Source organism: Dipodomys spectabilis, unplaced genomic scaffold (assembly GCF_019054845.1).
Source record: "Dipodomys spectabilis isolate Male_0828 unplaced genomic scaffold, ASM1905484v1 ptg000145l, whole genome shotgun sequence".
Taxonomy (NCBI): Eukaryota; Metazoa; Chordata; class Mammalia; order Rodentia; family Heteromyidae; genus Dipodomys; species Dipodomys spectabilis.
The window spans coordinates 21,786,272-21,801,931 of record NW_024870822.1 but is presented as its reverse complement, the minus strand read 5'-3'; the positions used below and the strand labels follow the sequence as shown (position 1 = coordinate 21,801,931).

General features: G+C 47.7%; 1 protein-coding gene across 3 annotated transcripts in view; it reads left to right on the top strand.

Annotated features, from left to right (window-relative positions):
• The first annotated feature begins 667 nt into the window (after positions 1 to 667).
• Mical2 (microtubule associated monooxygenase, calponin and LIM domain containing 2) overlaps positions 668 to 15,660 on the top strand; it is a 200,880-nt gene continuing 185,887 nt past the window's right edge. For all 3 annotated transcript variants that reach the window (XM_042691530.1, XM_042691528.1, XM_042691529.1), the window contains exon 1: positions 668 to 790. The gene's annotated coding sequence lies outside the window, so the exon portion shown is untranslated. The remainder of the gene's footprint in view (positions 791 to 15,660) is intronic.

Here is a 15,660-nt window from a genome sequence, read left to right as displayed (position 1 = left end):
GAAAGGTCTGTGAGACTCTTATCCTCAATTAGCTGCCCAAAATCTTAGAAGTGGATCTGTGGCTCAGTCAAGTAGTAGAGTGCCATCTTTGTGCAAAAAAAAGCTAAGGGATAGCATCCAGGCCCCGAGTTCAAGTACTGGTACCGGCCACAACGACAAAAAAGTCAGAGCAAATAAGGAGCTCTACTGGGCCTCGCTAGAAGTCATCACTGGAAGTCCTATGCTGCTCCCTCATGTCCAAAAGCGGACCATGAGGCTGGCTTTCCAGCTGCCTAGGCAGGCCCAGCCCTCGTCTCTCCCTTGGCACCAGAATGCCACACCGGGATTTTAATCTCCCAGTGACACCACACCCGCTCTCATCGGGCCCTCGGCTGGTCTCGGACCTGCACTCCTCAGTCAGAGTGGGAGCGCCCAGCCGCTCCCTGCGCTCTGGGCCTGGCTTCTGCCCACGTGCGCCGGAGACAACAGCGGTGACAGCCGGCCCCGTGGGGGCGGGGCGGGCACTGGGGTGGGCTCCGGGCCGCACGACCATTGGCTATACGACTTGGAAAGGAGGCGTGTCCTCGCCCCCGGATGCCAAGTCATTGGCTGAGCCTCCGGTGGGGGCGTATCCCAGCCCTGTCCACCGCACCACGCAGACCTGCAGACGCCCGGCCGGCTAAGCCTGCGCTGGGCGGCCTCGCTTGCGCTTCCCGGCTCCTCAAGCGCCGGGAGGCTCTAGCCCGCTGCTTCCTCAGCCTGAGGCGGAAGCGGGCGCTGATCTGAGTCCCGGTGGCCCGCGAGACTTTCGGTAAGGTGGGGAAGGCGTGGGCTGTGGGGAGGGCGGGTACGGACGGGTGCGCACGGCTCCGGCTGGACTATGCGCCCAGTCGCGCTCCCGGAAGGGTCAGGTGCGGCTGCGGCATCCCCGGAGCACCCGCCTCACGGGGCGAGCGACGAGCCAGCGGCGCTGCCGGCGGCGCCCTAAGCAGCTCGGGCCGGTCTCAAAGGAAAAAGAAATTCCGAGCGTAATGGAAAGCGTCCTGCGGACACCCCGAGCTACCGAGTTACCTCTCACTCCGCCCCGCAACACCCGGACCCCGCAATCTAACCCCAGAAACCCTCGACGCCCGCGCGGAGTGGGCGCCACGCGCCGGCGGTGTCGCCCGACCCCGGGCAGGAGATCATTCCAAACTTGGCTTCCCAGGATCGAGGGGCTTCCTTCTGTCCTGTTCTGTCTCTGGGGTGCCTTTTCTCCTCCCTTGGGTCCCCTCCCTCCTTGATTACAGGAAGTTAAGTTGGGCCAAATGTGAACGGCCTGGCCGGCTGCCCGCTGGGACCCAGGCTGGGTCTGAGGCGGGTGCCACTGTCCCCAGCAGCCCAGCTCACCCCAGGCCCAGGAGCAACCCCCTTCGGGGGTGTTGGGGTTCCGCGCTGCCCGCTCGCTCTGTCGTTGCCTGGATGGTGCTGGGGAGACTTGGCGTCTGGCCTGCAGCCTTTGCGGCAGCTGATCTAGCTATCTTCCCCCCCATCACCCCCCCCCCCCCAGCCCATAAGCAGGTGGGGTTCATTTCATCCCCGCCAGCTTCACCCGCAGAGCTGGGAAGGAAGGGCCTTTACTGAACGGAGAAGAGGCGGCGTGTTGAAACCCGAGTGAACCTGTGTCTTTCCACGTTTTCCGAGGCCTTAAAGCAGGAAGAGTTTTCATCTGGAAGCTTTTGCTAGGGCCCTGCAGAGTTTGGGGTGATGTGCCCGCTCTCTTGCTGTCATTCTGCTCACCACAATCTAAAGTGGTTTGGGTGAAAAATGAAATCACTTAAGCAAACCTTCTTGTAGGCAGATCCCATGGAAAAATATCAAGGCTGCTTGGCCTTCCCTGGAACCCGTGCCCTCTATCTGCTAGTCCCTGGGGTGGGGGTGGGGGTGGGGGGGCGGGGTTATACCCAACAGGTGGACTTAGAAACCCCAGAATAACCCTCACTGATTATCCAGAAACTTTAATCATCCTGAGAACTAGCCTTCTCCAGGTGGAGAAAAGATAGGTTTATTAAGACCTCCTGGCCAGCAGGATCCTGTCCAGTGGCACTTTTGTGAATGATTTTGTGGTTACTCTCCAAAAAGTCTAGGCCCTCCCTTCCCCCCATACCACTTTCAGAAATAGAGACAGTGACTGAGCCAGGTTCTAAGGCAAGCATCCTTCCCACTGTCCCAGGGCTATGGCATGTGTGTTCTATGTGATCCTCTTGTCCCCAGTGGAGCCTGACTGGAGCCTGACTGGAGCCTCCTGGCTTCTGAAAGTGCCTGTCCACTAGGATTTCCAAAGATACTTTGACAAAGTGTTGGAACGACCCCGGTTAGCCTGGGTCAACCTGCGAACCACTCTGTCCTCCATTCCAGGGAGAAAGAGAAAGTTATCCATGATGTGATAGTAGACTCACTGCTGGTATTTGGATATTATTTTGGGAGAAAGCCTTTTTCCACCATTGACCTGAATGTTGGCTTTTAAAATAGACTAGAAGGACTGCATTGAAATCCTCTTGACCTTAGGATCAATTCTAGTTTTACTCTCTTGTTTTGGAGCAGGGAAGCAAATATTGAGATATACTAGTTTTTTCCTGTGGCAATTGAAAGCCATGTTTAAGCACACTTGTATAAAATTATGACATCACTTTTTATCCCTGCATGCTTAAGGCTTTGACTTTGACTTTCTTTCCATAATTAGCCTGTTACTAATCAATGACACTTTGATATAAATTAGCTTAAGGGCTATGGTTGGCTGTAGTTGTAGAGGCCCTTTTCCAGGAGCTACAAGGAGCAGCCAGATAATCCTCATTCTTTTCTGCCTATAATTTGGGTGTGTCTCTTTTCTCTCCACTTACCACCCCCTATCTGTGTTTGCCTTCCAGCCATGGGCCTGCCCCTCCACTTCTCACCACTAAAGAACAGACATTCTATCTCAGTGGAGAGTATTGACTATGGCTAGAGGGAGGTGTGGTAGAGGCTTGAGAAGATTTGGGCTAAATACTGCTAATCTTAGAAGCCCACAAAGGGCTAACCACCTCGTTCTTCAAAGACCCAGGAAAAAGAATACTATTCATTATGCTGAGACTTTTCATGTTTTATGGCCTTAGAACCCCACATTAGCCCTCCAAAAAAGTAATGTGCTATACCCATTTTGATGAGGAAACTGAGACTCCTTATTGCAACTTGGCCACCCCCCCCCTCCCCCGCAAGCAAGTGAGAAAAGATAAACTGAATCCTTTGTCTATTAGGGGTGGGAATTTAACAGTAGGATACAGACAAAGCTTATGGCTGCTCTCTGACCTCCAGAGGCTCCCCAAAGGTACCTCCACTGTGTATTGACTTACATTGTAATTTTGTGGAAGTATATTTTCTCACCCCACTAGGAAATGACATTTAAAGCAGTATTCAGTATTATCTTCTAGTTCTCCCAAACCTTCCTTGCTCTTTGTTCTATGTTTCCTTAGTCTTTTATACAACTTTGTGATAAGTTATCTACCATGATATATTATAGTTTTCTGTTAAAAATATGTGGGAGACTGAAGAATAGAATTAGTCTGGGATACATAGCAAGACACTCACTGTAACATTTTCACACACAAAAATGGAATGGTATAATTAGGTAATTCTCTGCTCCTATACAATCTAGTATGGTGTGTATGTCAGTTCTGGGGCTTAAAGTTGGTCTGGGCATTGTCCCTGAGCTTTTTGCTCAAGGCTAGCGCTCTACCATTTGAGCCAGAGCTCTCCTTTTGGCTTTTTGGTGGTTAGTTGGAGATAAGAGTCTGACAGACTTTTCTGCCTGGGCTGACTTTGAACTATGATTCTCAGCTCTCAGCCTCCTGAGTAGATAGGATTATAGATGTAAACTACCAGTGTCCAGCTCATCCATCTCTTAAAAAGAGAGTTCTCTTGCAAAACCACATACTAGTATTGCATATAACAGAATCAGCAATTATCTCTTGCTATCACTTGTTCATATTCAGCTCTGCTTGGTTGTTAGAAATGTCCTTTTAGCTTGTCTGTCAGCGGCAGGATGGTGCGTCTGCTGCCTTTGCTTGGCAGTCTGTGTGCCTGTTGTAATCTGTAGAAGCTCCTGTATGCTTGATTAGCAATAAAGTACCCATTTTAAGTGCTCGGCTGCCTGTGGGACCGCAGCAAGCCCCTTGAGACTGAAGTCTGCCTCTGTGCCAGGCCAGAACCACAGCCAAGCCCTGTGTGTGGGGGGATGTAGCAGAGGTTCAGGGAGTCTCTGCCCAGTGGTATCGTGGCTACTGAAGAAATGTGTTTTGAATGAGTGAACTCTGTCATGGGTTAGTGTGACTGCTGTGTCTGTATTTGGACAAGAGATTTATGAAAATGATGATTTGCCCACGTGCAGATGTTTCCACACAGCAAGCATCTGCATAAACATCCTGAAATAATAGGAGAACTATTTGCTGTGCTCACCCTCAAACCACTGGTTTATGGTGAGGAACCCAGACAACCACATTTGTGCCCAGATCAGCAACTTGCTTCCTGATCATACACGGGTTAACCAGGACTGAGGTCATTCTGTCCAAGCTTTGGGTTCCACCACAGTCAGGATCACGCCATGACTGGGACACTTGGCACTGAGCTTGGTAGACAATTCCACACACCTTTTCCTTCCCTTCCTGAGCACTGCTTCTTCCTTTGTCCCTTCTAGAACTTTCTTTCATCTGCCTCCCACTTGGGCAGGTTGTGTAATCGCTTTCAAATCACTGTTGATTTGTGCGTGGACAGGTGGTGACAGAAAAATGATGTATCGTCTGTAAGTGTCTCATCTGCATTTGTTGTGTAGAGATAGGATCATCACTGGCCATCACTGACCTTGTGAAAGAGGCTCAGGAGGGAAGGACATGGACCTGCTCTTCTTCAAAAGGATATTCTTTGTTCAGTCTCCGTCCAGGTGCTGGTCCTTTGGTAGTTGTTTTTTACTCCCCCTGCCCCAGCAGGGCGTGCGGGGGGGGGGGGGGGGGGGGGAGGGTCCAGACAAGTCATCTCCTGTAGCAGCCCTCAGGACAGTTAGAGTTTTGGTTTTGCTGACTTTTTAATTTTATTTCATTTTTGTGCCAGTCCTGGGGCTTGAAATTAGGACCTAAGTGCTGTCTCTCAGCTTTTTTGCTTAAGCCTACTACTCTGCCACCTGAGCCACAGTGCCACTTTTGGCTTTTTGGTTATCAGCTGGAGATAAGAGTCTCACAGATTTTGCTGTCTGGGCTGGCTTCGAACAGAGATCCTCAGATCTCAGCTTTTTGAGTAGCTAGGATTACAGGTGGGAACCACTGGCACCAGCTTGCCTCTTTTTTTTTTTTTTGTCAGTCATGGGGCCTGAACTCTGGGCCTGGGTGCTGTCCCTTAGCTCTTCAGCTCAAGGCTAGTGCTCTACCACTTGAGCCACAGTGACACTTCTGGCTTTTTCTGCTTATGTGGTGCTGAGGAATCAAACCCAGGGCCTCATGCCTGCAAGGCAAGCACTCTACCACTGAGCCACCTGCCCAGCCCCTTGGCTTTTATTTTTTATAGTGCTGGTGATTGGACTCAGGACTTCCTGCATGCTAAGCAAGAAATCCACCATTGAGCTACATCCTCAGGTTAGCTTTTCTCCCTCTTTCCCTACTTTTATACATAGCTTTCTCCTCATGGGAGAAACCTAACAAAATTTTAATCTTTCTTTGAATGGCAGCATTAGAGTTGATTTCCCCACCCCACCCCTTCCTTGTTTACTTTTTAATATTTTTTCCCCAAACTTTTCTTTCTTTTGGCAGTACTGAGGTTTGAACTCAGAGGCCCATGGTTGCTAGGCTAGTGCTTCACCACTGAGCAATACCCCATCCTTCCTACCTCCAATTTTTCTAGTAAACACATTTAATTTTTGTAAAGGAAAATTAATTTATTTATCTATTTTCTCTTCAAAACAAGGATCCACCTAATTGGGAGGGGGCAGACAAAAATCATACATGTATCTGGTGCAGCTATATGTTTGGATAAAGCCAATCAAGCTATTAATGTTTTGCTGTTTGCTTAGATTGGTATTTTAAAGAACTTTCTGGTCTTGCTAAAAGTTGGAAAATAGGGATGCTGGGGCTTACAAGATTGGAAGCTATGAACGATCCCATGATGCCTTACCTTCTCTCCATTCTTCCTCCTTCCCTTTCCTTCCTGAAACTAGATAGCAGTTTGCTCTCCCCTAGATGAAATCCTTCTGGCACTAGGTTTTTCTGGCTTGAGTTTGCTATCCAGGGAGACTGTACTATCAGAGGCAATGAAATGGCATGGAATGTTAAGACAAAGCTCCAGGCCCCCCTGGCTTCTTTTGTCCTTTTAGGAATATGCCTGACAGATCTTACTTTGGGGTGTTCTGATCCTCCCTTTACCACCAAAATCTCTTTTCCTCCCACCCCAAAGGTAGAAAACATAGCTGTCTGGAGCTGATAAGGGGCTTCCCTCTAAAGCATTGATCATGTGGTCTCAGGAACTCAGAGCTGGTGGGAGTGATAGGGCCCTGGCCCTCCGCTCAAAAACAAACCTTTGCGGAAGGACTAGGTCTGTTGTTGAGCAATATCTATTCCGGTGTGCTGCATGCAGAGCCTTTTGCCATGCCAAGTATAGTAAGCTTGTTCTGTACCTGCTCGTGTATCCAAGCATGGCTGTAGTTCATCACAGAAAAGCTACCCTAGGAAGCTGTGTATGTGTAGATAGTGTTTTGTTTAGGGTTAGGGATTTTTTTTGTGTGTTCTTTATCTGCATTGGTATTTTTTTTCTTTCTAAATGACTGAATAATTTTCTTGCCTTTCTTCCCATCTGAAATTTCTACCTCCTCATGGTTGTGTTGAATACCTTGCAGCTCCTTCATTCTTTCAAGGGCTGCTTAGGTCGCTTTTGAGGGGACTTAGAGGTAAGAGCAAGCCTCACAAAAGGGATGGTGCTTCCAGCTGATTTGTGGCTCCCATTTTCTCCTTCTCTGGGCAATGCAGGGTGTCTAGTGCTGAAGCCCTTTCTGCTAGCAGCAAGAGGAGGGCAGCAAGATGCTGGACTGGGACCACTGGTCCCCGAGCTGCTGTAGTAGCAAGGTTGTAGGACATGTACAACTCTGAGTTCCTGCCATGCCCAGGTAGCCCAGAGCCCAACACTGTGAAACAGGAGCAGGCCTCTAACAACCCTCTATTCTGCCACTGTCGTATTAGTGTGCTGAGGGATAGAGACCACTGCTTTGCTCTTAGGATTGAATACTGGGTTTGACCACTTATTTGGTAATGATTTGTGCTGAGAGCCAGGAGAATGAGATACAGGGGAGGATGAAGTGCTTGGAGAAATCACATGGACTTTTCAGTTACTAAGGAGAGCTGATTTCTGTAGCAGAGTGGGTCCAAGGTCAGGTGGGGGAGTTTCTGACCCCTATGTTGGATCCCTGATCATCCCAGGAGAGTTGAGTGGGTGACCCACATGCTGTGTGCTCAGAAGCCACAGTACAGATAGTTCCATGAGTCGGGACAGCTGGGCTGGTACATGAGATGAAAAGGTAGTAAAGGACAGGAGCTCTCGGCTCAGAGGAAGGAAGGAGGAGACCGCCAATGAAAGGGCAGACAGATGGAGGGATAATGGGGGATCAGAGGCTTCTATCTAGACCCCCAAGGGAGTCTCTTTCTTTCCTCAAGGAATGTCCCATAGGGCTTGTGCAGCTAGGGTCTAGGGAACTGTGGGGTCTATGCTGGGAGGCCTGGCCAGCTACCTTTCTGGAATGACAGCACAAAGGAGGGGACACTGGGAAAAACCTCAGCTTCACCTCAGCCAGGGGTTCCAGGAGTTCCTTCTTAATTCACATTTCCATCTTCAGCTTAGGTGTGTCTGTTGTCATATATCTGGTATCTTGGGTTCTTTTAAAAGCTTGAAGCCAATCACCGGTGGCTCATGCCTCTAATCCTAGCTACTCAGGAGGCTGAGATCTGAGGATCACACTTGAAAGCCAGCTCAGGCAGGAAAATCTGAGACTCATCTCCAATCTACCACCAGAAAGCCAGTAATGAAGCTGTGGCTCAAAGTAGTAGAGCATAGCCTTGAGCCAAAGAGCTTAGGGACAGTGCCCAGGACCTGAGTTCAAGTCCCATGACTGACAAATAAATAAAAAGCTGCTTGACCCTGCATACTTACATAGATGCATGCTACTCACCCCAGCATACTTACATAGGTACTTGCTACTTTTCCTTGCTCACTTTCATAGATGTACACTACTCATCCCTGTTCACTTACATAGATGTTTGCTACTCACCCGTGCACACTTACATAGATACATGCTGGCCTGGAACTGCAGTCTTCCTGATCTCAACCTCCCAAGTAGCTAGGATTACATATGTGAGCTACCAGCATCCAGTTTTTATTTTGTTTTTGTTTGTTCTTGTTTTGCTTCTGAAGTGACTTTGCGATGTCACCCAGGTTGTCCTTGAACTCACAATCCACCAGCTTCAGCCTCCTAAGTGCTTGAATTGCAGCATGTAATTAATGCCCCACTCCACATTGCAATTTTTCCCACTTTTAACAGTAATCCATTTCCATAATGAATGGTCTTTGCAGGGAATTTTCTGGGTGGCTTTCCCCAAGTCCTGCAGATGGGTCTTGTGTTTTGCTTACCTGCAAAAGGCAGCCATTTCTAAATTTTCTTCCAAACAAATCTGCCCAGTTTCTCCTGCTTGTGGAAATCCCACCTCCCTCCTTCCTAGTTTCTTAACTCCGCCTTCTTTTATGCCTTCATGCAGCCCCCATCCCTATTTCCCTGAGTTCTGGGTCCTCTGCTCCCACTGATGAGTAGGATGCTGCCTGCTGCCCAGAGAGGGCTCCACTGTTTATGGTTGCTCTCTGGGGTGTTTATCTCTACTGAAGCTCTTAGCAGATGCCTGTTTATTACTCAAACTTCATCTTCAGCCTGAGAGAAGAGAAAGGGCTATTTTTAAAGATTTCTAATTAGATGCGCAATACTGCCTCCAAGTTTAATTCTTCATTGCTCTCCAGCTCTACACATTATGAAACCCGTCAGATCCAGGCTGAGAGACCTTATATGTCCTGATTTTAGAGCAGCACTTAAATTTAGCAGGCAGTTGTAATCTCTTAAAAAGGTAGGCCACTGGAGTTAAGGCAACCAGCTGACTGTCTTTTTTTCTGGGCTCAGACAGATGGCATGAATGGGAGCTTTTCTGTGCCCATAGCAACCAACAATTGTTCCTACCCCTACCCCTTCTTTCCCCTTGCAGGGATGAACCCACCCTCACATGCTGCCTGTGCCTGATGATTGTTTGAGAGATCTGAAGCTATACCTTTCCCTTTAGACCCGGGTGGGGGCTTGAGGTAAGGAGGGAGGGGAATTGGGTTGCCTTCAAATGACACTGATCTCCAGGCAGGGGAGAAGAGGTGAGACCATGAGTCATAGAGACTGGGATGTCATGTTGGAAGGGCTATTTTACCTCTGCCCTCCCCACCAAGTTACATAGAAACTGAGGCTCAGACATATTTCTTGCTCAAGATCAGTCAGGTCTCTCCTTGACTTGCTATTTTCCCTAGGCTGTGATACTTGATCAATCTTTGGTAGCTTTTCCTTGCAGTCAGCCTTTAAATAAAAAGATAAATAAAAGCCTCAGACTGCTGAGTGCTGGGATCTGAGGCTTTATGTTCCTGAACCTGGATCCTAAAATTATTGTTATTATAAAGGTGATATACAGAAGGGTTATATTTACATAAGTCAAGTAAAGAGTACATTTCTTTTTGGACAATGTCACCCTTCCCTTGCTCTTCCAGGATCCCACCTGTACCCTTCCCTCTCTTTCCCTCCCCTCCTCTTTTTCCTTTCATCAATTTGTATATTATAACATTGGCTAGCCTTAGGATTAAGACTTTTCCTTGTCAAAACATCCCCCAGAGTCTTGAAGCTTAGAATTTCCATCTTTGTTTTAAGTCCTAGTCTGCAGAGTTCCTTTGATTAAAAACCCAAATTTAATGGGAAGGACACCCTGTTATTAGAGATTCCTTTATCTCCAATTAGCTATCAGCAGGACCTTGAGAAAATTAGATGAATCAGCTGGGAGTCTGAGGAGGAGAAGTAGGAGGGTGCAGAAAGGATACTTTCTGTAAATAGGGTACTGTGAGAAGACCGAGAGCCATGGTCCAAGCTTGTTAGCCCAGCACACAGCTGTTTTTCTGGGGGCTCTGTGACAAATGACTGGAGCTAAGCACCTTTCTGCATTGTCTACTTGCTGCTGTCTGCACATCAAGAGAATGAAACAGGCACAATAACAGTGGAAGATTTTTCCAGAGGACTTCCTGGAGGAGGTAGTACTGGTTGGCTGAAAGGAGCAGTAGAAGAGTAGGATTTACACAGGCAGAGATGGGCAGAGGCAAGAACATACAGAAATGTGGAAAGGTAGGGGTGGAGTCCGGAGACTGCCAAAGCTGCAGTGCGTGCAGGCTCTGAGTGCTGTGGGCTCATGTGATGTAGATGAGCCCATAGGCTGAATCAAGACTTTTATAGACAACTCCTGTGTGCCCATTGAGCAGAGGGCTACCACTTGCTGGGGAACAGGGTACAAACAGTTATGGCTGGATCTCCAGGAAAGTCCCAATGCCTCTTTTGTGGAGAGTCTGTAGTATCCAGGCCCAGCTTTTAGTTTCTGAAGGAAGCCATTTTAGGGTCACAGAATATGGGCCATCTGTCCCTTTCTGCTGTTTGTGGTACCACATATCTGCATTCTGGGCCACACTTGGTACTCTCCAGAGAGCAGTAACCATCTTTTGCCTTCCCCACTGGGCTGCAGGATGTTGAGCCCTTTGGGAGTGATGCACTTACTTGCCTGTCTGTGTGGAGATAGCTAAACTGGGGCAGGTAGAAGATCAGGGAACCCCTCTCTTGGAAAGAACAAAGCCAGATACATAAAGTCTGAATTGCCTGTCTCCCTTCTGTGGTCCCCATCAGCAGGTCCTGGCCCTGAGGGTCTGAGCTCAGCCTCCACCTGTTACAGGGCTAACCTGGCAGGTGGGTGCCATGGCAACCTGGTGTATTTACAGCTTTGACATTTGAGCAGGGCTACTAACACCTGCCATCTATGTCTCAGGCACCCTTGTTTTGTGTCATGGAATAAATTGTTCCTGTAAGCAGCAAGTGAGATGAGTTAGTGACATGGGCTGAGTGTGGCACTGATAGTGTCTGTCTTTTCCTTCTAGCTTTAGTTCTTCCAATATGAGACCAAGTTGGCTCTTCATTGATTGGTTGATCAATCACTCAATGCATTTATTCTGTTGGAAATGGGTTGTCACAAACTGGTCATGGGTTCCTAGTAGATTTCTTTGTTGGCAAGTAGAAGTGACACTACTTACCCCAATGGTACTCATGGGGATAAGTAGGACCACAGGCACAGCATTCCTGTGGATATCAGGTACTGGGCACACAGCTGGCCTCTTCCTCTCAGTCCATTCCTGGATTGGCCCACAGGGGTCTTGAAGCACAGACACAACAGGACCCCTCTTTACTTCAGGTCTATAAGTGGATTTTATCCTTAAGCACTCAAGTTTTTATAAAGTGTCTCAAAGCACCTATGCAAAGAGGAAATATAGGATACTTTTGTTTCTTTATAGTAAGAGGAGCTGCTCACAGGACCCAGAACAGCAGTAGTAGAACCTTAGCCTCCTGGGCTGATTTCTCCTCTGTGATGGTCCATTAGAAGTGACTTGTGCCACTTTGACAGCTCCTCTGATAGCTCTTGGCTCCTAGCTTCTGGCATTTCATCCTGTTTGTTTTTTTTCCTCCCTCCAGAGGCCATAGATAACAAATTTTAAGAGAATTTTCTAGATATCTTTTTTGTGAAAATCAAATCTATAGACAGGCATGCTGGTACATCCCTTTAAACTAGCTACTTGAGAGGCAGAGATCAGAAGGGTCATGATTTGAAGCCAGGTCAAAAGTTAGCAAGATCCCAGTTCAACCCCCAGCTGGGCATGGTGGCTTATATGTCATCCCAGCTACATGGGAGGTCATATGAAGGAAGATCATGGCCCAAGGAAATAGGAGAACCCCTAATTTTAAAAATACTAGGAAAGTCAATGGGAGAGGCTGGTTTGAGAGGGATGGGGAAGAATAATGAAAGGTGTGGTGTTGGTCAAGATACATTGTACTTATAAACTGACATGTTGAATGGTAACACCCTTTGTACACCTACTTAAAGATAATGTAATTTTTCAAAAAGAAAGTAAAAAAGGGATGTAAATATGGCCAAGTGGTATAATGCCTGCCTGTCAGGTATAGGGCCCTGAGTTCAAACCTAGTACTGCAAGAAAAAAAAAAGCCACTGATTGTAAGGGGCACTACAACTCATATACTGCCATTTAAACAAAGATGAAATATTTTACTAACACTTAAGTTTTATTTATAGTAACTCAATTTTTTTTAGGTCTTAGGTTTTATGTCATAGTACTCTTGCATACGCACACAAAACAAATGAACTTGGTTGAGGCATTTCTAAAACTCTTTGACTGTCAGAATCCACTTCTGAAGTTCTTTTTTTTGACTCAGGGATGAGTCAGTGTCAACATTCATTTTCTTCTGACGTGTCACTCACTATCTTTTGGCCAGATGGAGGGTGTCATTCTCATCTCTGTTGTCTTTGGGACTTTTTTTTTCTGGGCTGCAGACACCAGTTCTTTAAGTTTTAATGCTGCCTTCTAGATTTTACCAAGTGGCAATGAAGGTTTTGTGTCATCAGGATTCATAATGGTCCTGAAATGAAGTGGTGTGGCTCCAGATGTCTGGCTAACTGCCAGGTTCCCATAAAACCACCTTATCTGTGCTGTAGCTGCTTCTGAGAGAGATGGTAAAATGTGGGGTGGGAGTTATAAGGTACATTCTGCTGCAGGCATTCCTTTAATGAAATCACTGAGGGAAAAGTGTACCATCTAGCCTGGGAGATAGGACAATCTGCTGCTCACTTGTGAGTCCCTTCCCAGACTCACAGCAGGCTATGGTTTTAAATGTTTGTAGGGGGGCTGGGAAGGTGGCTCAGTGGTAGAACGCTTGCCTTGCATGCCTGAGGCCCTGGGTTCAATTCCTCAGCACCACATAAGCAAAAAGAAAAAAGCCGGAAGTGGCGCTGTGGCTCAAGTGGTAGAGCGCTAGCCTTGAGCTGAAGAGCTGAGGGACAGCGCCCAGGCCCAGAGTTCAGGCTCCACGACTGGACCCCCCCCCTCCCCAAAGAAAAACCCAAACAAAATAAATGTTTGTGTCTTTCCTGGGGCTCCTCTCTGAACCTGCTCCAGTGACCCCTACCTTTTTAGTCAGTGGAAGTAGTGCCCGTGGCATGACCTCAGTGGAGCCAGCAGCCCTCACCTCCCTGGTTAAGGACATTCTACTCCTCTTCAGCAGCCTGAGATTTGCCAGCTTTGTGGGCAGCTGCACCACCCCTGATTCTGGGATGTTGCTGCTGACCAGATCTGCTTAGCAATGTTCTATTGCCAGGCTGCTTCTCCCCTGTTCTAAGCTCATGTGACTTTAGAAATTAAACACAGAGCCTCCTCTTCTGTTCCCACCTGATTCAGAGCAGTCATGCTTGTTACATTTTGACATGCTTTGAGACACCATCTCTTTCTCCTTGTGGTTCAGGATAGCCTTGAACTAGCCAGACTCCTTCCCCCCACCCAAGTCCTGGGATGACAGGCATAGTACATTTCCACTTGTTAAATTGAGCACAGCCCAGATCTGCTGAGTCCTTTCAGGCTTCTATGTAACAGGGTCAGGGTATGTTCAACAGCACTCCCTTGTATCACTGACAAATTGCTGACCAGGAAAGACCTGGCTTCAGGGGACATCACACTTCAGTCACTTAGGGAAAACTGATTCCAGATGCTTCTTGCCTGGTCTTCCTCCTTTTCCTTCTCTGACCTAGGACAAGATGCCATCTGGAAGCAGCCCAATACACCACATCTATATTAGCGCTCTGTCTGCTATCAAGTATTCCATGTAAGAAAGAAATGCTTTCTAAGTTCCCAGTGGACTTCAGGACTGCCCCCAAGACTTCCCCACTGTGTTTCAGAGTCACATTGCAGTTTAGCATTCCTTCTGCAAATATTTTCATTGTGCAGGGACACAGTTTTCTTGGCCCTTAGGTCCTTAAGTCAATGAGAGCATCAAAACATCCTTTGTAAACAAAACCACATGGGAGCTCCTCTCCAGTCCCAGTGCTCTAAAGAGCATTGGCTCTTTAGTTCCTTTCCCTTCCCTTCACCCTTCTCCCCTCCTCAGTGGTTAGAATTGCAAATTGCCACTTCCTCAATCTCAGGTCTAGAGCCTTCCTCTTCTCTATGCCCTTGGAAGTCGGTTTGCTTAGAGTCTCCAGCACTAACTTCCTCTTCTCAGTCTCATAAATTTAACAGGAAATAGTTGTTTTTCCTCCACACTTCCTGTGTCTTGGTCACTAGCCCAGTCCACCACAGCTGTGGGAATTAGGGAATTGGGTTAGTCCTGATTTCCATAGACAGACACTTCCTTCTTCTTTTGGAAGAAGAAATTCTCAGTAATACCAGACTACTTTAGCCATTGGAATCAACCCAACCTTCATACCCCACAGGCACTCTGATCTCAGGATCCATGTCACTAGTAGGTCCCCAGTTCATGGTAGGACCTCAAACCTCAGTCCTTAGGGTGCTTAGGTAGGTTTCCCTTGTGAAATGTTTTTCTCTCACTGTGCAGAGATGCTTCCTCTCCCTACCCTAGGTCCTATTCTTCTTTAAAAGATCAAAGAGACCATAGAGAGGTGTGTATGGTCTGCTGTCAGTTATAGGAGACGAATCATATTTCTGCTTGCTAAGAACAGGTTGGTTACCTGTTGAGTGTGACATACTGGGTCAGGGGTTAGGCCCACAGAGGGCTCTGGGCCTCTGGATTTGGGAACCCAGTAAATGTCTTTCCTTAAGTCAATTAGAATCTGGAAATCATTGTGGTTGGTTAATTTACAATTGATATGGCATGTAGGAAGAGTATGACGCCCTTGCCTGAGACAGGGATCAGTCATTTCCTGCTCTCCTGGGCTCAGCTCCTCCTGACCTTGTGGGGGGAGGGGGAGAAGGCCATCCCTACAGCCTGGCATAGGCCCTGCATGTGGAGGGTCTGCAGGACACAGCCCCTTTATCCTGCTTGACTCCCATCTCTCCAAAGCATAGTAGAAAGTAGACATTTCCCTCCCATTTGTTGTCATTTTGGTTTACTAGTGCTCTGCAGGCATGCCTGAGCCTCTAGTGATTGTTTTCTGCTGTTAATCACCTGAAATCTAGATTGTGGTTTCTTCCTCTGATGGACTGGGAGAACCTTTCCCTTTCCTAGACCCTCAGCACTTCTCCACCACCTGCTATACCCAGGGTACAGCAGGGGGATTAGATTAGAAAGGGTCCAACAGTCCCTTCCAACAGCTGGAAGGCAGCTTCCATTTGGGTGTGTCAATGACTATGCTCTAAGCAGGCTCTGGAGAGAGAGAGAGAGAAAAAAAAAGCAGGGTGTGGAGGAAGCTGGTGCAGGTAGTGACCTGATTACAAAGGTGGCTTGTTTACCCTAGGACATTAATTGTGAAACATATATGAAGTACTGTGTGCCCTATACCTTATGGGGATCAGGCT